The sequence below is a fragment of the Podarcis erhardii genome (genome assembly GCF_964252035.2).
Source record: "Podarcis erhardii genome assembly, chromosome: 10".
NCBI classification, from domain to species: domain Eukaryota; kingdom Metazoa; phylum Chordata; class Lepidosauria; order Squamata; family Lacertidae; genus Podarcis; species Podarcis erhardii.
The window spans coordinates 21,385,379-21,400,366 of NC_138500.1; the positions used below are offsets into that span (position 1 = coordinate 21,385,379).

Genomic DNA, 14,988 nt, shown 5'->3' on the forward strand with positions numbered 1-14,988 from the left:
AAGGCAATGTTTGGAACATTCCAGTTTTTGCTGATGGCCAAGACAAAGATCCAGAAGACATTGTGAGATGTTGAAGAAAGTGTCAAAGGGTTTGTTTTTCTGCTCGTCTGTGTAGACAGTGTTTTGGATTCTCAGCTGCCATTCTAGATATGATGCTTGTCCCTTGCAAAGCTGTAAAGCAGAGAGTTGTGGCATCTGGTGCTGATTTTGCCAGTCGCCTTTTGCCCACTGATGCTGTGAGCAGGATTTCTGTTTTGATCCACAACAAATAGGTAAAGGAAGGTATGCTGGCACCAGTAGTATGGGGTTGTGTGTGCACTGTACCTTTGGAGCACAATCTTTCCCTCAAAGAATTCTGGGCAATGCATTTTGTTTAGGGTTGCTGGAATTGTAACATTGAAGGGTAAACTACAGGGTCCAGAATTCTTTGGCAGAGAGAATAAGATTGGAATGTGTTTTAAAGGTATAGTAGCTGCAGCAGCTGCTGTTGTTTTAGTCTTTATATACTGCCCTATTCCCGGAGGTCTCAAGGCAGTTCGCAGAACAAAATCAAAATATAAAACATGCAGTTGGAAATGTTGACAATAGGACCCATGGAGGGGGTGGAGGGAAATCTCGAGATTCAGAGAAATCTCATTTTATAGATATGTATTTGGTATTGTAATTAATTTACATTTGTAAAATCAAATAAAAATGATTTCAAAATATAAAACCACAAAATATATAATCAAAATGAAAACACCAACCCAATAACACCCCCCCAAAAAAGAACCACATTTTGCACGGGCATAAGATGTACATCACCCGGAAGTGCCGTCTTTCTGATTGCCAGATGGACAGGTAGCAATGCCTTTGGTTTGTGGTACCCACTAATATATATTTGATCAAGTCTAGGAATGAGAAACCTGGTTCCCCATGTTAAAACATAGTTCCATTCCACCTTAAATGGGTCAGGCATGACTGTTGTGTATCACATGCCTGTTTACTCTAGCACAGTCTGCTGGGAACTTCCGTTGTATGTTGCTTTTGCTATACTGCTGTTTTTTGCTGGAGACGAAGGAAAGCAGACACTGGCTGCCGGCCGGTGGCTCCCTGACGCCTGCCTGATGCCACCCACCTTCCTGGCAGTATCCCAGCAACAGGGTTATGGGCCCAGCATGCTTCCGCTGTGCCACTCTGCTCGCATCATCATCATCATTATTTGACACCCCACAGATCCTTGCCTTGTGCTCTTGTGGTGCTTGCCTTGTCTTCTTCACACAGCACATAGTTAAACGATGCAACTTCCTCACGCAGAAGGTATTGATGGCCGTCAACCTAGATGGCTTCAAAAGATGAGAAGACAATTTAATGGAGGAGAGGACTATTGATGGTCATTAGCTATGATGGCTATCCTCTGCCTCAACAGTTGGAGGCAGCAGTGCTTCTGAATACTAGTTGCTGGAAACCAAAGGAGGGGAGAGTGCTCTTGGGCTCGAATCCTGCTTGAGAGTTTACTAGGGGCATCCGGCTGGCCCCTGTGAGAACCCACCAGGCTCATCTTGTGTTTATGAAGTGTGAGTGGGGAGTTCCTCCTGTTGCTCAGTCTCACTTCAGTCTAAGCCCATCCCTCCTAAGACTTCATGCTTCTGATCTTGGGGGGGGGGGAAATATGGATCGAAACAGTCACACTGCATGTGTCACCAAGGAATGACTATATGTCTTTTGGTGTTCTCTCAGCAAGGATGGGAATGGGGAGGGGGGGGACTGCAGGTGAATAGAGTGCCGGAAGTGAAATAATCCCAAACTGTAGGTAGGAAGTGGAAGGCAGGACATGGGATTACACACACCCTGCTGATGCCAGAGATTTAGGAGCAAACATTTCCTTTGTACACACCTGGGATTCATCACACACTGATGAAGCAAACAGTTTTCAAATCAGAATGAACCTATTTTTTTTGGGGGGGGGAAACCACATCAGAATGCAGAAACTCTCAGATACGTGTGGATCTTGGCTAACATCATGTTTTGTTGTTGTTGTTTAGTCGTTTAGTCGTGTCCGACTCTTCGTGACCCCATGGACCAGAGCACTGCAGGCACTCCTGTCTTCCACTGCCTCCCGCAGTTTGGCCAAACTCCTGTAGCTACTCCTGTAGCTTCGTGAACACTGTCCAACCATCACTTCCTCTGTCATCCCCTTCTCCTTGTGCCCTCCATCTTTCCCAACATCAGGGTCATGTTTACATCATGTTTACATCGACTCAAAAACCAGCAGTGGGAATGTCAGGTTAACCACTAGCGTGTATACAGCCTAAGTACTTGGAAAGCATAAATTGAAAGGTTTTACGTTTTTCCAAGTTGAAAACTGAAGTCTCACCCCAACTTCTCCAGCTGTTAAAAAGTTCCAAATCCTAAATCTATCCCTCCCAAGCTGAAGGCTTGGGAGAGAGAAATTGGAACAGTGTCTCTTTTTGTCCTCAGGAAACCTACTGCAGAAAACAATCTCCGCCGATCTCCCTTTCCGCACAGTACACAATAGCTCATAGTCAGAAAAAGGCACATCATTATCAGTGCTGTGCTCTGAGGAATGCCTCCTACAGTGTGGCGCTGGCTGGTGAGAACTGATGGGAATGAAAACAAGGCTGCCTCCTTTTTTTCTCACACCAAGTTCAACTACTGATCATACATTTGCAAGTAAAATAAAAAGAAAAATTCTCAAACACCAAACATTCCCAGTTCATCTTCTTACCTTCACTTTGCTGTGCAGTATTACAGTAGTACCTCGGGTTAAGAACTTAATTCGTTCCGGAGGTCCGTTCTTAACCTGAAACTGTTCTTAACCTGAGTACCACTTTAGCTAATGGGGCCCCCTGCTGCCGCTGCACTGCCGCCACATGATTTCTGTTCTCATCCTGAAGCAAAGTTCTTAACCCGAGGTACTATTTCTGGGTTAGCGGAGTCTGTAACCTGAAGCGTCTGTAACCTGAAGCATCTGTAACCCAAGGTACCACTGTATTATTATTAGTAGTAGTAGTTAATTTTGTATACCATCCCTCATCTCATAGATCTCAGAGCAGTTCACAACATAAAAATACGAGATATAAACACAAAATACATTCCCAAACCAAACCAAAACATCAATCCCCTTCCCCATTTCCTGGTTTCTGCACAATTCTCTCCTTTTGTCAGAGCTGCAGGTAAAGGCGCACAGTTTTGTCCTCAGCCTAAAATCCCTCAGGTCATCAGGTCAAAATTCACTGTAGTTCAAACCCTGGAGCTTGAGACATTCTGAGTTTTATAGCTGAGTATCACCAGTGGGTAGGTGACAGTGACATTTAGGGCATACCAGGTGAAGACCAAATCCTAATTCATAGGAACACAGCATACACAAAGTCAGATTATTTGTCTACCTAGGCTGGTCTAAGGCACAGGTCATTCCCATCATCAGCTACCACCTTCCATCTGGTATTTGAAAATGGCTATCATCGTATCTCCTCTCAGTCTCCTCTTATCCAGGCTGAAGATGCCCAACTCCCTCAACCGTTCCTAGTAAGACTTGGTTTCCAGATGATCCTTGATCATCTTGGTTGCCCTCCTCCACGCACATTCCAGCTTGTCAATATCGTTCTTAAATTGTGGCGCCCAGAACTGAACACAGGATTCCAGGTGTGGCCTGAGACTAGAAAGGGCCAGAGAAGATTAAAGCCCTAGATCAGGGATGGAGAACCCTCAGATGTTGTTGCACTCCAACTCCCACCCATCTCACTTAGCGTGGTCAGTAGTCGTGGATGGGGAGAGCTACAGTTCAGCCCTTTCCTTGTCCCAGACAACATCCACCAGTCACTGTACGCTGTGCTAGGTAGCCCAACTATCTGGCTTGGGGGAAAGGCAGCTTTTTGTGCTCTTAAAAAAAAAATATCCTACCGAAAACCTTGTTCTTTAGGCATTACATCCCCAAATATATATTCTTCAAATCCACATGGAAAGGGAGTGTGACTTTGACACTTTATCTCTGCTTAGAGGAGGTCTGTCAGTGCTGTCAAGCTCTGTGCTGAGTTCTGTACATTTTTCTAATAGGCAAGGTTATAAAAATAAATTCCCTCGAAAGGATTTTAATGTTGACTGATACCCGCAACCTGCAATTATTCTCAATGCATTTTGCGCAACATAATTAAATGTTAACCTGGGGGCAAGCAGATCAAATGAGGCATGCGACAGAATAAATCAGAAGGCTGAGGTTCTTTGTCCTCCACGAGATGGCACACTTTTCTTAGGTTAACAGGAGAGTATGGATGGAAGCTGGTCACTTGCTCTGTTAGAAACATTACATGCTTAACATGACTTTTGTTGAGTGATTTCTCAGCTGCATTGGAAAGCCAGATCCTTGCAGAATATGCTGTAGTTGGAGGAGCCCAAAAACTAAAGGATGTGCTCCTGCAGTCTGTGGGAATGGTCATAAGGATCCATTTGAACTTACCTCATCTTTGTCCTGCGTGGGCTACTGTCACAAAGGCAGGAATGACAGACATCACCCCTCCTTTCACCTCCCTGGAGTTTTCCTCCACAGGGCTATAATTCCCAGAGTTCCCTGGGAACAGGGGTCTCCTAACAATTCTTGGCACCCATAGCAAACTACAGTTCCCAGGATTCTTTGGGGGGGGGAAGCCATGACCTTTTAATTGGTATGAGAATGTGAAGTACAGATAGGGCCATTGCCTTTGTTAATTCAAGCTTGCTACTTGATCAGTTTTTCACAGCGCAATCTTATGCAAGTACCAATCCTATACCCACTGAGTGTCCTATACCCTTGGAAATGTATGCCCACTTACCTGGGAGTGAGGCCCACTGAACTCAATAGGATTTACTTCCTTGTGGGCATGTATAGGATTGAACCATAAGAATGCTGCATTCAAAAATATAACAATCAGCAGAAACACCTTGCCTTCAGGACTATTTGCATCACTCAAAATGTTTAGAAAGTAAAGCACAGATAAGTTGAATTCCATTAGGAACAAAGGAACAATGATCTATGGGAGAAATCAATCCTTGAAGTTACTGGAAACTATGACTGAAAATGTGATTGAGTACTCTAATCATTCTGATTCACCCTAAATAAAGGTTTGAAAATTATATTCAATTGAATTCAAGAAATAAGAATGGGAAGGCTCACTTAAGCATCTTAGATAATTTCTCTAATTGCTCATAATTGCAGATGAAGGTAAAATTGCTCATTTATTAATCTGTTATGACAGTTTACTACTGAAGTCCTTGCAGTAAATTTCTTGAAAAATATTTATTCCCGAGTTGGTAGTGATATAACTGCCTTGCTCTAATCCACCATCTGGGATTTAAGGGAAGAGTTTACAAATCAGATGATCAGGTTTCTACAGGGCTGGATTTAGGTTTGATGAGGCCCTAAGCTACTGAAGGTAACGGGGCCCTTTATATGTCCAGCTGTCCTTTGTCAACAACAAATTGTCGCTGTTTTTTGTGTTGAATATATGCTATATGCTAATTTATGGACCTAATTTATGGATGCGGGTGGCACTGTGGTCTAAACCACTGAGCCTCTTGGGCTTGCGATCAGAAGGTCAGCAGTTTGAATCCCCGCGACAGGGTGAGCTCCCATTGCTCTGTCCCAGCTCCTGCCAACCTAGCAGTTCGAAAGCACGCCAGTGCAAGTAGATAAATAGGTACAGCTGTGGCGGGAAGGTAAACAGTGTTTCTATGTGCTCTGGCTTCTGTTACAGTGTCCCATTGAGTCACAAGCGGTTTGGTTATGCTGGCCACATGACCCGGAAAGCTGTCTGTGGACAAACGCCGGCTCCCTTGGCCTGAAAGTGAGATGAGTGCCACAACCCCATAGTTGCCTTTGACTTCACTTAACCATCCAGGGGTCCTTTACCTTTTTACCTTTACCTTTATGGACCTAATAGGTATCTAAAGCCATTTGCACAGAACAAAATATGTATTCTATCAAAGTAATTGTTGAAAGTAATTGTTAAGAAGAAGTATATTAATAGTGAAATACAATTAAGAAGAAGTATATTAATAGTGAAATAATTATTAAGCTCTAACTTAAAATGATGTTTTATTCATAACAAACTTAATAACGCAAACACTTCTTTCCTTTAATTTTTTTTGGGGCCCCCAAGAGAGTGGGGCCCTAAGCTATTGCTTGTTTAACGTATACGTAAATCCGGCACTGGGTTTCTAACCAGGTTTGAGAATGACTTCAGCATGGAAGACTCCTACTACTTTCTTGTTGTTCTCTCTCCACTTTTGTAAGAGGGTGCTGCCAAATCCACACTGCACAAAGCATCGTTTGTATTGTAGCAATTTTAGTTGCATTTACATCCACCATATTTCATCCATACCAGGGGGCAGAGCATGGTGGAACATACATGCTTGGACATTCCCCTTTCTCCCTGCTTCCCATCCACTCACAGCTCCATCTTTCTAAGCATATGCACAATCACGGAGCACATTTTTAAATCCTTCATCCGCAGGAGGCCTGTCTCTTTCTGCATGGTCAGGATCAGGAGTTCCTCAGGGATTTAAAACCAATGTACCCATATGCCCAACAAGGAAATAAAACACTATCCCTGAAAGTGCTAAGACACCATGCTCCCCGCAAATACGGTAATATAAAACAATACAAGCAAAGTTTCCCTGTCATTTCTAATGCTATTTCAGGTGAAAGTGGGAAGAAGGAGAAACTTTGCATAGAAACCATTTTCTGGGGAGCTGTACACAGAAATCAAGTTGGTCCTTGCCCAAGAAGAAGAAGGATGTTTGACTGCCTTTCGTTGTTATGCAGGTTTTGTTTCCCTTATCTTTGATGAGTCTCCATTTGGCTGCAGCATTTACGCAGTTAGTGTAATAACCACAGATTTCAGAATGATAAAGCTCATGCGCTTCTGTGTGACTGATGTCCACTGCCACCCCTTTTACCTTGACGGAGATTAGCATCCCTTTAGAATGCAAGCGGAAAGACAAGATTGCAAGAATCTGCTTGAGAGTGGAAAAAAGAAACTTACCAGGGTCTGGCTTCTCTCTAGATTCTCCTACTTTGCCAACATGGATATACTTTAACAGACATTTAAGTGAACATATGCACATTTTATGCAGATCAGCTGCCTCTTTTTGTCCTCTTTTGTGTGATGCACTCTTTTTTTGTAATGTGTGAGTGCCCCCCCTGCATTTCTAAAAGGGTTTTCATGCCTTCTTCCACTGGCGGAGCAGCCGAACATTTAGCAGAGCCGGCCCTGCCATTTGACAGGGTGAGGTTGCAGCCTCAAGCAGCTGATTTGGGGTGTTATGAAAGGGCAGAAAATGGTTATATTATATTATGATTGTTTATTATATTTTTACTGTTGGGGAAACGCACTTGTGGGATTTTCTGCCTCATGCCCAGCACTACTACTACTACTACTACTACTACTACTACTAATTTTATTATGTGTACCCTGCCCATCTGACTGGGCTGTCCCAGCCACTCTGGGAGGCCTCCAGCATATACAAAAACACCATAAAACATCAAAAGCTGCTTTCAGGAGTCTTCTAAAGGTTGCACAGTTCCTTATCTCCTTGACATCTGATGGGAGGGCATTCTGCAGGGTGGGTGCCACTACCAAGAAGGCCCTCTGCCTGGTTTGCTGTAACCTCACTTCTCACCATAAGGGAACCACCAGAAGGCCCTTGGAGCTGGACCTCCATGTCTGGGCTGAATGACAGTCACTTGGCTGGCCTTGAACACTACAGTGGTACCTCGGTTTCTGAACTTAATCTGTTCCAGAAGTCCGTTCTTAAACCAAAACTGTTCTTAAACCAAGGCACGCTTTCCCTAATGAGGCCTCCTGCTGCTGGTGCCCTTCCACTGTTCGGATTCTGTTCTTAGACTGAGGTAAAGTTCACAAACTGGGACACTACTTCCGGTTTTGTGGAGTTGGTAAACCAAATCATTCGTAAACAGGGCTGTTCTTAAACCGAGGTACCACTGTATGTACTTTTCTTAAACCGAGGTATAGGGGGAAGGGAAGTTCCACCAGCAGCAAAATGTCTTGGGTCAGTCCTGACAATTAGGAATGCTGAGGATTTATTCATTTATTCGGTGGGGGGGAGTGGAGCAACTTTTTGTAGGTTCTAAAGCAGTGGTTAATTTTCAAAGAAACATCAAATCTGCCAGCCAGGCATGACTCTGGTCTGGAATGTTAAGTATACTTGTTTATTTATGTATTGGAATGGGAAAAAACCTCTGTATGTGTATGGCTAAAGGTTTTACACTGGAAAATTCCATTGAAACTAAGCAGGAGCAGCAGAGAGCCTAAGAAGTTTATAATTAACCAAGAATGTATCTCTGCTGCTCTCTCGTGAGGTATTTAGCTTATATCATGTGGGATATTCAGTTGCGAATCTTCATTTTGTGTGAGTTGGTCTTTGTTTTCTCTCTGAAGCACTGGAGAAGAAAAGATGTGCAAATGATTCTCTCTAGGAACACAGCCTCAGGCTTCTAATGGAGGCTGTGAGAGAGACAGAACTTTGATTTCAGTTCCAGATAAAACTATCTTCTATTTCTAAGATGCAGTACCTGTGCTTGGATAAGCACATAATATTATGCAACTATTTGGATGTAGCACTGTTGTTTTAAGTGTCTGTTTTGAAACAAGTTCTGTTGGTAAAGCTTTTGAATCATATTTTTGGACTGGACAGCTTTTATTCATACTATTACTTCCAATAACAGAAATATGGAAGCCATTTCTCCTCAGTCTAGATAAGAGACCACAGCTATGTTAGGCAGTAGAGAGGGAAAGCCACTCCACACATGATAAAAGCACTCTGAGCCTTAGAGACATGGAGTATTCTTATGAGGTTAAGCTTAACAAAGGCAGGCTTAGTCAAATTAAATCCTCCTCCCACTAGAGCAAAGAGATTTTAATTAGTTGCTTTTTTGGGTGATGTATTTCTCTTTTTGGACCTAATGCTTACTCTGAAGGAAGCTCCATTATGTTCAATGGAGCTTACTTCCAGGGAAATGTAGATAAAATTTCAACCACAGAAGAACATATTGTTACATGCCACCCCAACCTCCACAATTGTGCAAGATTCCACGGGTCCCAGGCCTGGAAATTAGGCACAGCAAAGACTGTGGTGCCCTTAGGTTATATGGTTTATTTACTCATACAGTGGAACCTTGGTTCCTGAACAGCTTAGTTGACGAACAAATTGACTCCCGAACGCTGCAAAGCCAGAACGAAGAGTTCCGTTTTGCAAACATCTTTCAGTTTCGGCTGTTGGCATTGTTTCCGGGCCCAAATAGCCAATCAGAAGCCACAGCTTCCAGAACGGATTGTGTTTGAGAACCAAGGTAACACATTATATACAACCTATACAACCTGAGCCTTCTGTGGAGGGACTCACAACATTCACACCCTAAAAAGGTCTTGTTCCTCTCAAAGCCGCAGTACAGTGGTACCTTGGGTTACAGACACTTCAGGTTACAGATGCTTCAGGTTACAGACTCCGCTAACCCAGAAATAGTACCTCGGGTTAAGAACTTTGCTTCAGGATGAGAACAGAAATCGTGCTCTGGCGGCGTGGCAGCAGCAGGAGACCCCATTAGCTAAAGTGGTGCTTCAGGTTAAGAACAGTTTCAGGTTAAGAACGAACCTCCGGAACGAATTAAGTACTTAACCCGAGGTACTACTGTATTGGATCCAATCAGAAATCCAACATGCTCCTCTCATGCTCTGCAGCTGGCAGCATTTTGAACACTGCCCTGTTTCCCCCCAGCTCACATCACAGGGAACCTCTAAAATTCTACTCCAGAGGTTCTTGTCTTTCTAACTAATTCTGAGTTGAGAGAGGGCCCCTTCCCATTTGCCCTCTGGCTCACAGACAGTCCATTTGTCCCAGCTAAGGACCCATCTTAACAGCCATCACCGGGCTGGTTCCTGGCTTGTCTTTTTAACATGCTCAATTCAATGTCTTGCGCCCAGGAATTAGAAGAGTCCCACCATAAACCTAAAACAATATTGAAATGTTCCAGAGTCAAATGCTCTTCCTATTTTCATCACCCACTTCCTGTATATCTGACCACTGGGAATTAACATTTAGAGGAGGTTAATGGATACTGGCAGATTTCATCTGGCTTCTGCTGGTGCTATTATTATGAGGCGGATTTTATTATGGCTGTGTTTCATTTCACGGCAAAGTTTCTTTTTAATGCATTTGTTCTATATTGCTGTACTCCCGGGCACCTTGAGCGACCTTACAGGGAAGAGCTGCAGTTTTATAAAGCTAAAAATAAGTAAGTAAAACAAATAAACTCCATCTGTAAGTCTGCTTTCCAGAACTAGGGATGCAAATTCAACATAGGGAAGCAATCTTTCAAACTCCACCAGCAAGATAAATGGTCTAAATCAGCAAATAATCTGGTCTTGTCTCCTTGTCTAGGACTGTAGCCAACTGTGAGATGAAATGTGGCAAGACATGACAAAAGTCCTACTTGGACGATATTCCCTCATGTGAATAACATGAGCTTCTTCCCCTTGCATGGTTGGCAGGGGGCAAATCCAATGGGGTTGTGGGGGCAGGCCTACTGGATGGTGCTCCCCTCTTCCCCTCTTTTGATTGGCTGCACAGGGGAAAGAGTGGAGCCCCATCCACTGGTGCCACCCTTACATCCCCATTGGCTCTTTCCCCTGCCATCCATGCAAGGCAGGTCTAACAAGGGAATCCTGACCTTTGGCTGTTGGTTCCCCCTGTGATGCATAACCCTGTGCAACCTCCTACTTCAGGTGCCCTCAAGATGTTACTGGGCTGCAATTCCCATCAGCCCCAGCCAGTCTGGCCAATAGCCAGGGATAATGAAATTTGTGGTCCAACAATATTTGGAGGGCACCATGCTGACGACCCCTGCTCTACTATCCTCTCTGGGTGGTTCTTTCTCTTCCCTTCTTTCTCACTGTAGGTTCCAGTCTCTTTTATTTCTGGATCTGTTACATCTCCTCCAATCTCCCTCCCAATCTCCCTAGACCAAACTCCCCCCCCCTTTCAATATATTGTTATTATTTTCCTCCTTAAACAACACTTTCAACATTACAACATTACAATATCAAACACAAAACCTCTCTGCTCTGCATATGACTTCCCTCCTTCCCTTCAGCAGGTTTTCCATTTCTAATCCAATTGTGCAATTTACATCTTTAACCTATTTGTACACATTTTAGGATTTATTTCAATCCTGCTAGTGTCTTCAAGTTTTTACAGTTGTTATTCAAATATGCAATAAATTTACTCCAGTCCCTTTGGAGTTTCTGATCATCCTGGTCTCGAATCCTGCAAGTCAGTCTGGCCAGTTCTGCATAGTCCATCATCTTCGCCTCCCACTCTGCAATGGTAGGTACCTCCTGTAACTTCCACTTTTGGGCCAATAAAGTTCTCGCTGCAACTGTGGCGTACACAAATAATCTTTGATCTATCTTCACAATTTCCTCTCCCATCAAACCTAGAAAAAATGCATCTGGTTTTTTGAGGAAGGTGTATCTAAACATCTTTTTTAGTTCATTATAGATCAATTCCCATAATGTTTTTACTTTGTCACAGGTCCACCACATATGATAAAAGTTACTGTCTGATTCTTTACAATTCCAGCATGTTTTGTCTCTCGTTCTATACATTTTAGCTAACTTTACTGGTGTCAAATACCATCTGTGCATCACCTTCATTACATTTTCTTTTAATGCAATACCTGCTGTAAATTTTAAATTTTCATTCCACAATCTTATCCCTGAATCAATGTTATACCCAAAATCTAGTGCCCATTTTATCATAACTTCTTCTACTTCCTCATCTTTGGTAAACCATTCTAACAACAAATTGTACATCTTGGATAATATTTTACTTCTGCCTTCCAACAGCTTGATTTGGAATCTTGCTTTTTTATTTTCAAAACCAACCTTCCTCTTATGTACATTAAATATATCATTCACTTGATGATATTGCATCCAACCTGTAAATAAACCTTCAGTTTGATCATATGGCTTAAGTTTTAGACCTTGCTTGGTTTCCATCAAAATCTCTTCATATGTAGCCCCCCTTCCCTCCATATTTAATTTTTTAACCGTCAATACCTCAATGGGTGAAATCCACCATGGTGTTTTCTTTTCCAATAAATTTTTATTTCTTTCCCACACTTCATATGGGAAACTCTTTAGGCCCCTGCAATAGCTCCTTAGGAGGGGAAGGGCTGTGTCCTAGGCGTCCCACAGAGCTGTCCAAGGTTGCAGCAGGCATCAACAGTAGATCCTGGATGGGTACTGAGACCCAGCAGCAGACCAAGAATGCTGATACAAGGCCTGACACAACCCTGCTGGCAAAATGTCGTCTTCTGAAACAATAATTTCATTGCTGGGTGTGCATTACTCAAGCATCCACCTGAGTTTATCAGCAACACAGGGCACTTCTAGATGAGAGCTTAATTTGTAAGCAGGTCACTGTGATATCTCAAGGGATCAAAGGGATGGAAGAAGAGGAGGAGGAGGAGGAGGAGGAGGAGGAGGAGGAGGAGAAGGAGGAGTAGTTTGGATTTGATATCCCGCTTTATCACTACCAGAAGGAGTCTCAAAGCAGCTAACATTCTCCTTTCCCTTCCTCCCCCCACAACAAACACTCTGTGAGGTGAGTGGGACTGAGATACTTCAGAGAAGTGTGACTAGCCCAAGGTCACCCAGCAGCTCATGTGGAGGAGTGGGGAATCAAACCCAGTTCACCAGATTATGAGTCCACCACTCTTAACCACTACACCACACTGGCAAGTGTCCTGTGAGTAAGGTTGAAGTGTTTGGGACTTTTTAGTTTAGAGAAATGGTGAGTAGACATGACGTGATAGACATGTGTAAAATGATGGTGCGTGGCACAGAGAAAGCGGATACAGAAAAGTTTTCCTCCCTCTCTCGTAACACTAGAACTTGTAGACATCCAATGATGGTGACCCTTGGAAGATTCAGGACAGAAAAAAGAAAACACTTCTTCATGCATCACATAGTAAAACTATGGAACTCCCTTGCCTAGGAGGCAGTGAAGGCTACCAATTTGGATGGCTTTAAAGAAGAATGGGCAAATTGGACAAATTCAAGGAGTGACCAAAAATGGCCAAAGGGTGGTTTGCAAAAATAAGGTAATATAAAAACATAACACATTATCAACAGAAACATTAAAATAATTTGCATGAGTTGCATCATTAATGACAGGATTGTTTGCAACAGGCTTTTTTTAATTGATGAGATTTTCTCTGAAAAGTGCAAATCTGGGAGATGCGTTGTTGTTTTAGATGTGCGGACGCTGCAAAAAGCTTGCATTCATGAGGACCATTGGTTCCCCCCCCCCAAAAAAAATAAAATACTCATCTCATTCCCCCTTCCACTTCTGCGTAAAGCCTTTATGATAAAGAGCCAGGGCTTTTAAGGCCTTCGAAGACCCAGAGCCGAAATGAAAAATCACTTCATATCTCGGAAGAGAGACAGAGAGAAAGTTCAACTTCTTCTCCAGGCCCTTATTCATCATTTGGCTGAAATATTTAAAATAAATATGAACTCAGAAAGAGAGAGAGAGAATGTTTCCAGAGCAGAAGGGCATTCGGCTGTCTGGGGGAAATGAAGGGCAATCTTGGGAGATTAGGAGAATGCCAATGATGAAAACTGAAGACAGAAGCAGAGAAGAGGAATGGCTGCGGATCTTAAAACTTGCTGACAAATTATCCTGCATCAATGCCATTTCTCTTTTCCCCGAGAGTTACAAGAGTTACATTCCTGAAAGCCTGTTAGAAGACATTATTCCTATCAAGCAAAGGACACTGTGCAACCATGCTAATGAAGAGGAAAGAAAGAAAAAAGAAGGAGTGAGCTCAGAATTCAAGGAATTTCATTCCAACCCAACTGAGAAGTGCGCACCAGGCCAGAATCAAAGGTGTCTTTCTTTCAAATCAGGAGTGGATATCGTTGAAGGAATGTTAATCAGCTTGTGGCTTACAGGAGAAACAGAGGCCTTGAACACTCTCGGGGGAGCGAAAGGCTTTTTTTGGCATTCACCACTGGTAAAGCCATGTGGTAGAAGGGGGGTCTGTGACATAGCTGTAAAGTGGGAGATGGAGAAAGGAAGGGGTGTTTTAAGGCAGATGACTTAAAGGTGGGAGATGGGTGCGGAAGTCTTCTCCTCCCAATTGTGCAGACCCTTCACAGGATGATTTTCTCCAGTGCTATTTTTCTAGAAATAGAGGTGCCAGAACTCACCATGAACACCCCCCTTGTTCTCTTATAATGGCAATGGCGCCCATCTGAAAGGTGCCAAAACTGAGTTCTGGCTGAAAAAAACCCCATGATTTTCTCCCAGCTAGACTCTGTGAGAAAGCTCTGTCAGGAGAAAGGCAGCTGGAAGGAAGTACATAAGAACCCTGCTGTGTTCAGGCGAAAGGCCTATCTAGTCCAGCATCCTGTTCTCATGGTGGCCAGGTATTTGCCAAAGAAAGACCACAAGCAGGACCTGAGGGCCACAGCACTCTCCTTGTTTGTGATAACCAGCATCTAGTATCTGGAGGCAAATGTGTCTTGTGAAGAAATGTCCGAAGTACAGTGGTACCTCGGGTTATATACAGTTCAGGTTACATACGGTTCAGGTTACAGACTCCGCTAACCCAGAAACATTACCTCGGGTTAAGAACTTTGCTTCAGGATGAGAACAGAAATCGTACAGCGGTGGCACGGCGACGGCTCAGCGGCAGCAGGAGGCCCCATTGGCTAAAGTGGTGCTTCAGGTTAAGAACAGTTTTAGGTTAAGAACAGACCTCCAGAACGAATTGAGTTCTTAACTCGAGGTACCACTGTATTTTAAAAATGTTTCAGAGAAGGGAAAGACCTAAGGGAAGGAAGACCACAAAACAGTCCAATGAGGACTGAACTGAATGCTGTAGGGAAAACCCAGAAAACCAGCAAAGACTTGAGGTGGGGGGGG

At 43.4% G+C, this 14,988-nt stretch overlaps 1 long non-coding RNA gene across 1 annotated transcript; it reads left to right on the forward strand.

The window, feature by feature from the left end:
- The first annotated feature begins 6,655 nt into the window (after nucleotides 1-6,655).
- LOC309351132 lies at nucleotides 6,656-8,675 on the forward strand. Its single transcript, XR_014160710.1, has 2 exons — nucleotides 6,656-6,799; nucleotides 8,436-8,675. It is a non-coding gene; the product is annotated as an uncharacterized lncRNA (long non-coding RNA).
- Nucleotides 8,676-14,988: the final 6,313 nt, after the last annotated feature.